We start from the raw sequence: 9,631 nt of genomic DNA, 5'->3' as shown, positions 1-9,631 counted from the left end.
GCCACTTAAGAACATGAGCATAAACATTTACTAGAGGAGGTTTTCTTCATGGTGTACTTTCATTGATTGGATGTGATACAGCTTCTTTCCGAGCTGTGGTGTAATGTGCAAACTAGCCTAGGAAAGTGTTCCCAACAGCCACTGGCAAAGTAGGTTTAGCAGGGGTGTTTTCTTTTTTATCAGGAAGGAAGCCTGAGTGCATGCAATCAACTGCAAAGATGAAAGGCACTTTACAATATGATCCTAAAAGGCTAAAAGGAAGTGTTTTCCTCCACAGACATCTTACATGGAATGGATGTTACAGATATTTTCTTGCAGCTGCAGTGCAAGTTTACAAGCTCTCAAAGGAGGATCCTGCTTAAAGCGCCTTGCCAGCTGAGTTCAGCAAGTAGTTTCTTGCATTACATAGGAGAGAGAGCCAGAGTGACGGTCGTTAACTACAATGACGGAAAAGGCAATTTGCAGGAGGATCCTATAGACATACTAGGCAGAGATTTTCTGCACATTTGACTTTCATTTTATGGATGTTACAGATACTTTCTCCCAGGTGTAGTGACAAGTTTAAAAGCCCTCCAAGGACTTACAGCTACAGGGCTGTTGGGTTCAGAACGTGTGTTCTTTCATTATATTTGAGGGAAAGCCTGAGTGCAGGCCATGAAGATCAATGATTGAAAAGTTCACTCATCAAGATGATCTTCAACAACTAAAATGAGTGTTTTTCCTCTGTGTATGTTATTTCAATGGATGTTATAGGTACTTTCTCCCAGCAGTAGTGAAATGGATCAAAGCTGTCACGGGAAGATCTTACATACAGCTAATGGCAACCTTTGCTCAGTAAGAACATTCTCTCCTATAATGTGAGAGAGAGCCTGAGTAAATGTCGTGGGCTGCAATGTTTGAAAAAGTACTTTTGTGTGCAGATGCTAAACAGGTACAAGCAAGAGTTTTTCTTCACACTGTGCTTTTCATAAATGAATATTAGAGATATTCTCTTCCTTGTGTAGTGAAAAGTTTAAGCCCTCTCATAGGAAGATGCTCCCTAACAGCTACTGGCAAACCAAGCTCAACAAGCACATTTTTTCGTTCCATGTAAGAGAAAGCCTGAATGAAAGACGCAAACTGCAACATTTGAAAAGGGACTTTTCAAGACGATCATAAAGAGATTAAAAAAAGGAGTTTTTCTTCACACTGTATTTTCATTGAATGGATGTTACAGATAAGCTGTACCAGCTGTAGTGAAAAGTATAAAATGTCGCATTACAGTATGTACCCCACAGCTATTGGCAAGCTGAGTTCAGCAGAATTGCTCTTTCAATACATTGGATAGAAACCTGAGTGTAGACTATTAACAGGTTATGTGTGATATCAGTCATGTGTCCTTTGTGAGATTACTCATATATTTATGTGTGACACCACTCCCACTGCTATCTGTGACATCAGTGACATATAACATGTAACATCGCACCCATTGTGTTCATGTGATATCGCACCCGATGTTATGCGTCATGTGACACACTTGTTTATGGGTGACATCGTACCCCTTGTATGTGTGACAACATCCTCCTTGCGTGTCACATCTCATCAATGGTAAGTGACATCAACCTTGTCATATGATATCAAACCATTAGTATGTGTGGTGTCACTCCCAGTATTATGTATGACATCACACCAATTGAGTGTGGCATCACTCTGATAGTGTTTGACATCACTCCAACGGTGTGTTACATGGCTAACATTTTGTGTCTGACATCACTCCCATCGTTATGTGTGACATCACACCCATTTTGGGACATTACACACTTTGAGCAGGATAAAACTAGGTTAGCCTGACACATCTCTCAAATTGTGTGATATCACTCCCGTTGTGTGAGGGCAGTCATATTGTTAACTTTGATATGACATCCACAGTTTTGTATGAAATCACTCCCTCATTTCTGTGAAGTCTCGCACATTTTACTCTGACTTATATCCCTATTGTGTGTTTTATGTAACTCTCATTGTTATGTATGAATTCACACTCATTTTCCTTAGAGATACCACTCCAAATGTCCATGACAGCACCAGGTTGGTGTGTGCTTTCACACACTTTGTGTGTCTGACCTCACTCAATGTCTGTATGACATCACACCAATGGTGTATGTGTGATAGTGCTCACATTTGTGTGTGAAAATACACACATTGATATGTCTGACACCATTCACATTTTTGTGACATAATTCACGTTTTGATGTATGGCATCACACCTATTGTGTGTGTGTGACAACATTCACATATGTTGACATCACATCGATTGTGTGTGACATCACTCGAATTTAACATATGAAATGGCTATTCTTAAGTGTCATGTCACTCCCAATATTCTGTGTGATGTCACATTAATTCTCGAGGACATCACTCTACTATTGTTGTGACATCACTCCCATGGTGTTTCTGTGACTTCACTCATATATTTTGGGTGACATCTTTCTGTTATGTGTGATATCATGCTTGTTGTGTTGTATGACATCAGACCAATAGTGTGACATCACTCCCACATATGTGTGACATCAGTCACATGTCCTTTGTGATATTACGCACATGTTTATGTGTGACCTCAGTCTCATTATGTGTGACATCACATCAATAGTGTGACATTACATCCGCTATATGTGACATCAATGACATGTCCCTAGTGACATAATTCACATTTTAAAGGGTGACATCACTCCCATTGTGTGCATGTGATATCACTCCAACTATTTTGCGTGGCGTGACCACATGCTTCTTGGTGACATCACATCAATTGTTTGTGTGACAACATCCTCATTGTGTGTCACACCACAACATTTGTGTGTGACATTAACCTTAATTCCCGTATGATATATCAACCATTATTATGTGTGGTGTCACTCCCAGTATTATGAATGACATCATACCAATTGAGTGTGGCATCGCTCTGATAGTGTTGACATCATTCCAATTGAGTGTGATGTGGTTCACATTTTGTGTCTGACATCATTCCAATCGTTATATGGGACATCACACCCATTTTGGGACATCACACAGCATGAGTGTGCTAACAATAGGATAGACGGTCACATCTCTCAAATTGTGTAATATCACTCCCATTGTGTGTGATAACAGTCATATTCTTAACTGTGATGTGACACCCACTGTTATGTATGAGGTCACTTCCAGGATTCTGTGAAATCTCTCACATTTTACTCTGACATATCACACTGGTGTGTTTTGTGTAACTCTCATTGTTATGCGTGAATATTCACTCATTTTCCTTAGAGACACCACTCCCGTTGTCTGTGACATCACCAAGTCGGTGTGAGCCTTCACACACATTTTGTGTCTGACATCACACCAATGGTGTACTTGTGACAGGGCTCACATCTGTGATTGAAAACATACCCAATGATATGTTTGACACCATTCAATTTTGTGACATAAGACAAGACACTTTTTTATGTATGACATCAAACCTATTATGAACATGACAACATTCTCAGATGTTGACATCACACCAATTGTGTGTGACGTGAATGCAATTTAGCATATGAAATCGCTATTGTTACGTGTGATGTTACTCCTAATATTCTGTGTGACGTCACACTAATTCTTGAGGACATCACTCTACTACTGTTGTGCCATCACTCTCATGGTGTTTCTGCGACTTCACTCATATATTTGGAGTGACATCTCTGTTATTTGAGACAACATTCCTGTTGTTTTTATGACATCACACCAATAGTGTGACATCATTGACACACGTGTGACGTCAATCACGTGTCCTCTGCTGTATTACTCACCTGTTTCTGTGTGACATCACTCACATTTTGTGTGACATCATATGAATTGTGTGACAACACTCTCACTGATATGGGTGACATTGTCGTGTCCCTTTTGACACAACTCACCTTTTATAGTGTGACATCAATCCCACTGTGTGCATGGGATATCACACCCATTTTTATGCGTGACATGACACACGGTTATGTGTGACACCACACCACTTGTGTGTGTGACAACATCCTCATCTTGTGTCACATCACATCAATTGTGTGTGACACCAACCTTAATTAGGATATGATATCCCAACTGTCGTTATGTTGTTTCCACTACCAGTATTATGTATGACATTACACCAATTGAGTGTGGCATCACTCTGATAGTGTGTTTGACATCACTCCAACGTTGTGCTTGCGACATCATTCACATTTTGTGTGCGACATCACTGCAATTGTTATGTGTGACATCACTCCCTTTTTTGGACATCACAAACCTTAATTGTGGTAACACTAGGATAGCCAGTCAGATCTCACAAATTGTGTGATAACACTCCCATTGCATGTGACGGCAGTCATATTGTTCAGTGTGATGTGACATCCACTCTTATGTACGAAATAACACCTAGGTGTCTGTGAAATCTCTCACATTTTACTCTGACTTAAATCCCACATGCGTGTATTGTGTAACTCTCATTATATGTGAATTCACACTCATTTTCCTGAGAGACACCACCCCTATTGTCTGTGACTTCACCAGGTTGGTGTGTGTCTTCACACACATTGTGTGTCTGACATCACTCAATGTGTGTGTGACATCACACCAATGGTGTATGTGTGACAAGACTCACATTTGTGTGTGAAAACACACCCATTGATATGTGTGACACCATTCGCCTTTTTTGTGACATAATTCACATTTTTATGTATGACATCACACCTATTGTGTGTGACAACTTTCACATATGTTGAAATCAAACCAATTGAGTGTGGGTTAGGGTTAGTGTTAGCATTAAGTTTAGAGTTTTGGTTAGGGTTAAGGTTAGGGATAGGGCTAGGGTTAGTGTTAGGGCTAGGGCTGGGTCTAAGGCTAGGGTTAGGTTTAGCACTAGGCTTATTAACCCTAGGGATAGGGTTAGGGTTATGGCTAGGGTTAGGCTTGCAGGTAGGGTTAGGTCTAGGGCTATGTTTAGGTTTAGGGCTAAGGCTAGGGTTATTGACAGAGTTATGGATAGGTCTAGGGTGTTGATTAGGGCTATTATTAGGGTTAGGTTTAGTGTTAGGTTTAGGGCTAGGGTTAGTATTAGGGTTAGGGCTAGGGTTAGGGTGAGGGTGAGGATTAGAGTTAGGGTTACTGCTAGGGCTAGGCTTATGGCTAAGTTTAGCGTTATGGTTAGGGTTAGTGTTAGGGTTACAGTAAGTGTTATGGCTGGGTTTATGTCCAGGGCTAGGATTAGGATTAGGCTTAGTGTTAGGTTTAGTGCTAGGGCTACTGTTACCTCTAGACTTAGAGTTAGGGCTAGTCTAGGGCTTGTCTTAGGTCTAGAGCTAAGGCTAGGCCTAGTGTTCTGGCTAGGGTTAGCCTTAGGTTTACAGTTATGGTTAGGGCTTGGTCTTGGTCTAGGTCTAGGGCTAGCATTAGGGCTAGTGTTAGAGTTAGGTTGAGGGCTATGGTTAAGGTTAAGTTTATGATTAGGGTTAGTCCTAGTGTTGGGGTCAAGGTTAGGGTTCTTGTTAGTGTTCAGATTCAGGTTTGTGTTAGGATAAGGGTTTGGGTTTGTGTTTGGGTTCTGATTCGGTGAGGTTTAGGGTTAGGCTTATGGGTTAGGGTCAGTTTTAGGGTTAGAGTGAGGGTTAGAGTCAGGATTAGGTTTAAGTCTGTGCTATGCTTAGGGTTAGGTTACACATTAGGGTCAGGTTTAGTGTTAGATTTAAGGTTATGTTAGTGATAGAGCTAGGGCTAGGGTTAGGGTTAGGTTTATGGATAGGATTTGGGTTAGCATTAGGATTAATACTCTGTTTAGGGTTAGGGTTACACATAGTGGTACGTGTTGGTTTTGTGCTACAGTTCGGTTTAGTGTTAGTGTTATGGCTAGGGGTAGCTTGAGCATTAGGGTTAGTGCCATGGTTCAGGTTAGGGCTAGGGTTAGGGTTAGAGTTAGGTCTAGGTCTAGCGTTATGGTTAGGGCTATGGCTAGGATCATGGTTCGGTTTAGGGTCAGGGTTTGTGTTAGACTTAGTGGCAGGGGTACTGTTAGGTTTATGCTTAACGGTTGGGCTATTGGTTGGGAATGGGACAGATCGGTTTAGGGTCATGGTTAGGGTTAGGATTAGCATTAGTGTTGTGTCTAGGGTTAGGGATAAGGTTAGGGGTAGGGCCAGGGCTCAGGTTAGGACTGGGGTTAGACTTAGGGCTAGTAATAGTCTGTGGTTAGGGTTAGTGTTAGGGCTAGTGTAAGGGTCCGGTTTAGGGCTGGGTTACAATTAGGTCTAGGACCAGTGTTAAGGTTAACGTTACACTTAAGGTTAGGATTTGGCATAGGCCTAGGTTTAGGCTTAGGGTTGTTTTAGGCTTAGGTTTGGGATATGCGTAGCGGTTTTGGTTGGTGTTGGGGATAGGGTTACTGTTAGGGCTTGGGGTTGGGTTAGGAACAGAGTTCTGGTTAGTCTTAGGGCTAGGCTTGGGGCTAGGGCTAAGGTTAGGGTTAGGGTTACGCTTGGGATAGGTTTAGTGTTTGGGTGAGGGTCAGGTGTATGGTTAGCATTAGGATTAGGTTTTGGGAAAGGCTTAGGTTTAGGTCTAGGGTTAGAGCTAAGCTTAGGTTTAGGGTTAGAGTTCAGTTAGGTTTATGGATATGGTTAGCGTTAGGGCTAGGTTTAGTGCTAGGATGCTGGTTAGGGCTAGGGCTGGGGCTGGCTTTAGGCTTATGGCTATGGCTAGGATTAGGGTTAGTTTTAGGTTTAAAGTTGTGTGCATTAGAGTTTGGGTTATGGGTAGGGTCAGGGTTAACTTTAGGGTTATGTGTAAGGTTAGGTTTATATTTAGGGTTAGCGTGAGTCAGGCCCCATGGCTTAGCAGTTAAGTGCACAGGATACGCTGTTGGCGACCCCTCTTTGTATCCCAGGTGCACACCGACACACCGCATTTCCGGCCATGCTGAGGCCGCGTCCCATATACAGCAAATAGAAGGATGTGCAGCTATAACATACAACTATCTACTGTGTCTTTGGGGGAAAAAATAAGGTAAGTGTTAAGGTTACGGGTAGGAGTAGTGATAGAGTTAGGGGTAAGGTTAGAGTTGGGTTAGAGTTAGGGTTATGGTTGGGGTAGGGTTAGGGTTTGGGTTAGGGCTACTGTTAGTGTTAGCATTAAGGTTAAGGTTAGGGCTAGGGTTATGGCTAGATTTAGGCTTAGGGTTAGGGTTAGCATTAGTGTTAAGGTTAGTGTTAGGCATAGGGTTAAGGTTAGCACTAGGTCTAGGGATAAGGCTAGGATTAGTGTTCGTTCTAGGGCTAGGTCTAGGGTTACTGTTAGGGTTAGAGTATGGGTTAAGGTTAGGCTTAGGGTTAGGGTGAGGGTTAGGGTTAAGGCTTTGTTTAGGGTTAGGCTTAGGTTTAGAGCTAGATTTATATCCGTGGTTAGGGTTAGGGTTAGGACTAGGGCTTGTGTTGGGGTTAGGGCTAGGGCTATGATTAGGTCATGGTTAGCATTAGGGTTAGGGCTACTGTTGGGTTAGCGTTAGGGTTAGGGTTGTGGTTACGGTCAGGTCTACGGCTAGGGTAGAAGTTAAGCCTATGGCTAGGGTTATGGTTAGTTTTATGGTTACAGTTACGGTTATGGTTAGAGGTAGGTCTCAGGTTAGGCTCAGGTCTCTGTCTAGGGTTTGGGTTAGCCTTAGTTCTATGGCTAGGTTTAGGGTCAGGGTTAGGTTTAGGGTTAGCACTTGAGCTACTTTTAGGTTTATGTTTAGGGGAAGGGTTAGAGTTACAGCTAGGTTTAGGGTAGTGTTAGAGTTAGGGCTAGGGTTAGAGTTCGATCTATGGTTATGGTTACGGTTATGGTTGTGTTAGGTTTAGATTTAGTGCTAGATTTACGGGGAGGTCTAGCTTTAAGTTTACTGTTAGGACAAGGGTTAGTGTTAGGGCTAGGTTTAGGCCTTGGATTAGCCTTAGGTTTAAGCTTAGGATTTGGGTTAGGTTTATAGCTACAGTTAGGGTTATGTCTAGAGTTAGTGCTACAGTTAGGATTAGGGCTAGGGTTGGTCTTCGGTTTAGGGTTAGGATTAGGGCTGGGGTTCGGATTACTATAGGGTTAGGGTTAGTTTTGGGCTAGGGTTAGGACTAGAGCTAGAGCTAGGGCTATCATTAGGGTTATGACTAAGTTAGGGATAGTGTTAGGGCTAGGGCTATGCTTAGGATAAAGGCTAGGGTTAGGATTAATGTTATGGTTAGGGATTGTTTCTGTTTTCAGTTAAAGGTAGGGGTAGGGGTAGGGTAAGGGTTAGGTTAGGATTAGGGCTAGTATAGTGGTAAGTGTTGGCTTAGGGTTAGAGTTAGAGGAGTGGTAGGCTTAGGGGTAGGGTGACGGTTGGGTTCGGGTTACCGTTACGATGAGTGTTAGGGCTGGTTGTAGCATGAGAGTTAGCATTAGGACTAGAGTTAGGCTTAGGGCTAGAATTATGCTGAGGGCTAGTGTTGGGCTTAGCATTAAGAGTACTGTTAAGTGTAGGGCTAGGATTAGGGTTATGCTTAGCATTATGGGTAGGGGTAATTTTAGGGCTACAGCTAATGTTGGTGGTAGGTTCTGGTTATATTTAGGGTTAGAGTTTGGGTTACGTATAGACTTAGGGTTAGTGTCAGGTTTAGGGCTAGTATCATGGTTAGGAGTAGGATTAGGACTAGGCTTAGGGTTAGGGTTTGGACATGAGCTAGTGTTGACATTAGGGTTAGGGCTAGGATTAGGGCAGAGTTAACATAAGGGTTAGGGTTAGTGTTGGGTTATGATTAGTGTCTGGTGATAGTTAATGTTAGCGTTAGGGTCACCTCTAGGCTAGGGTTGGGTTTATGCCTAGAGCTAGAGTTAGAGTTAGGATACGTTTTAGGTTTAGAGTTAGTCTTAGAGCTAGGGTTAGGTTTACTTTTAATGGTAAAGTTATTGTTAGAGGTAAGTTTAGTTTAGGGGCAGGACTAGGGCAATTGCTGGGCCTCGGTTTTTGTTAGGGACAGAGATACGGTTAGTGTTAGTGATGAAACTAAAGTTAGGGCTGTCGCTTAGTCTAGGGTAAGTGTTAGGGTCAAGGTTAGCCTAGGGCTGAGTTAGAGTTAGGGTTAATGTTCGGCTTAGGGGAATGGGTAGGGTTGGGGTTAGAGATGGCTTAGGATTAGGTTTAGGGGTAGTTTTAGGGTTAGGGTTAGTGATAGGGCTAATGTTAGTGTTACGGTTAGTGCCAGGGCTATGGACAGAGTTAGGGTTAGCGTTAGTGCTAGGACTAGGTCTAGATATATGATTAGTGTTAGTGTTAGGGTTAGAGCTAGGGTTAGTGTTAGGGTTCTAGTTATGGCTAGGGTTAGGTCTAAGTTTAGGGTCACATCTAGGGCTAGGATTTGTGTTGGGTTAGGGCTAGCGTTGAGGGCTAGGGTTAGGGATATAGTTAGGGTTAGAGTCAGGTGTAAGGGTAGAGTTTGACATAGGGTAGTGTTAGTGTTTGTGTTAGGGTTAGGACTAGTGTTAGTCTTAAAGGTAGGGCTAGGGCTAGGGATAGAGTTAAGGTTAGTGTTAGGGTTAGTGTTAGGACTAGCACTAGCGTGAGCGTAGATCTAGGGCTAGAATTAAGGTAAGATTAGGAGTTACGGTAGGG

The sequence above is a fragment of the Diceros bicornis genome, assembly GCF_020826845.1.
Source record: "Diceros bicornis minor isolate mBicDic1 chromosome 30 unlocalized genomic scaffold, mDicBic1.mat.cur SUPER_30_unloc_1, whole genome shotgun sequence".
NCBI classification, from domain to species: domain Eukaryota; kingdom Metazoa; phylum Chordata; class Mammalia; order Perissodactyla; family Rhinocerotidae; genus Diceros; species Diceros bicornis.
Note: the sequence above shows the minus strand (reverse complement) of the source record.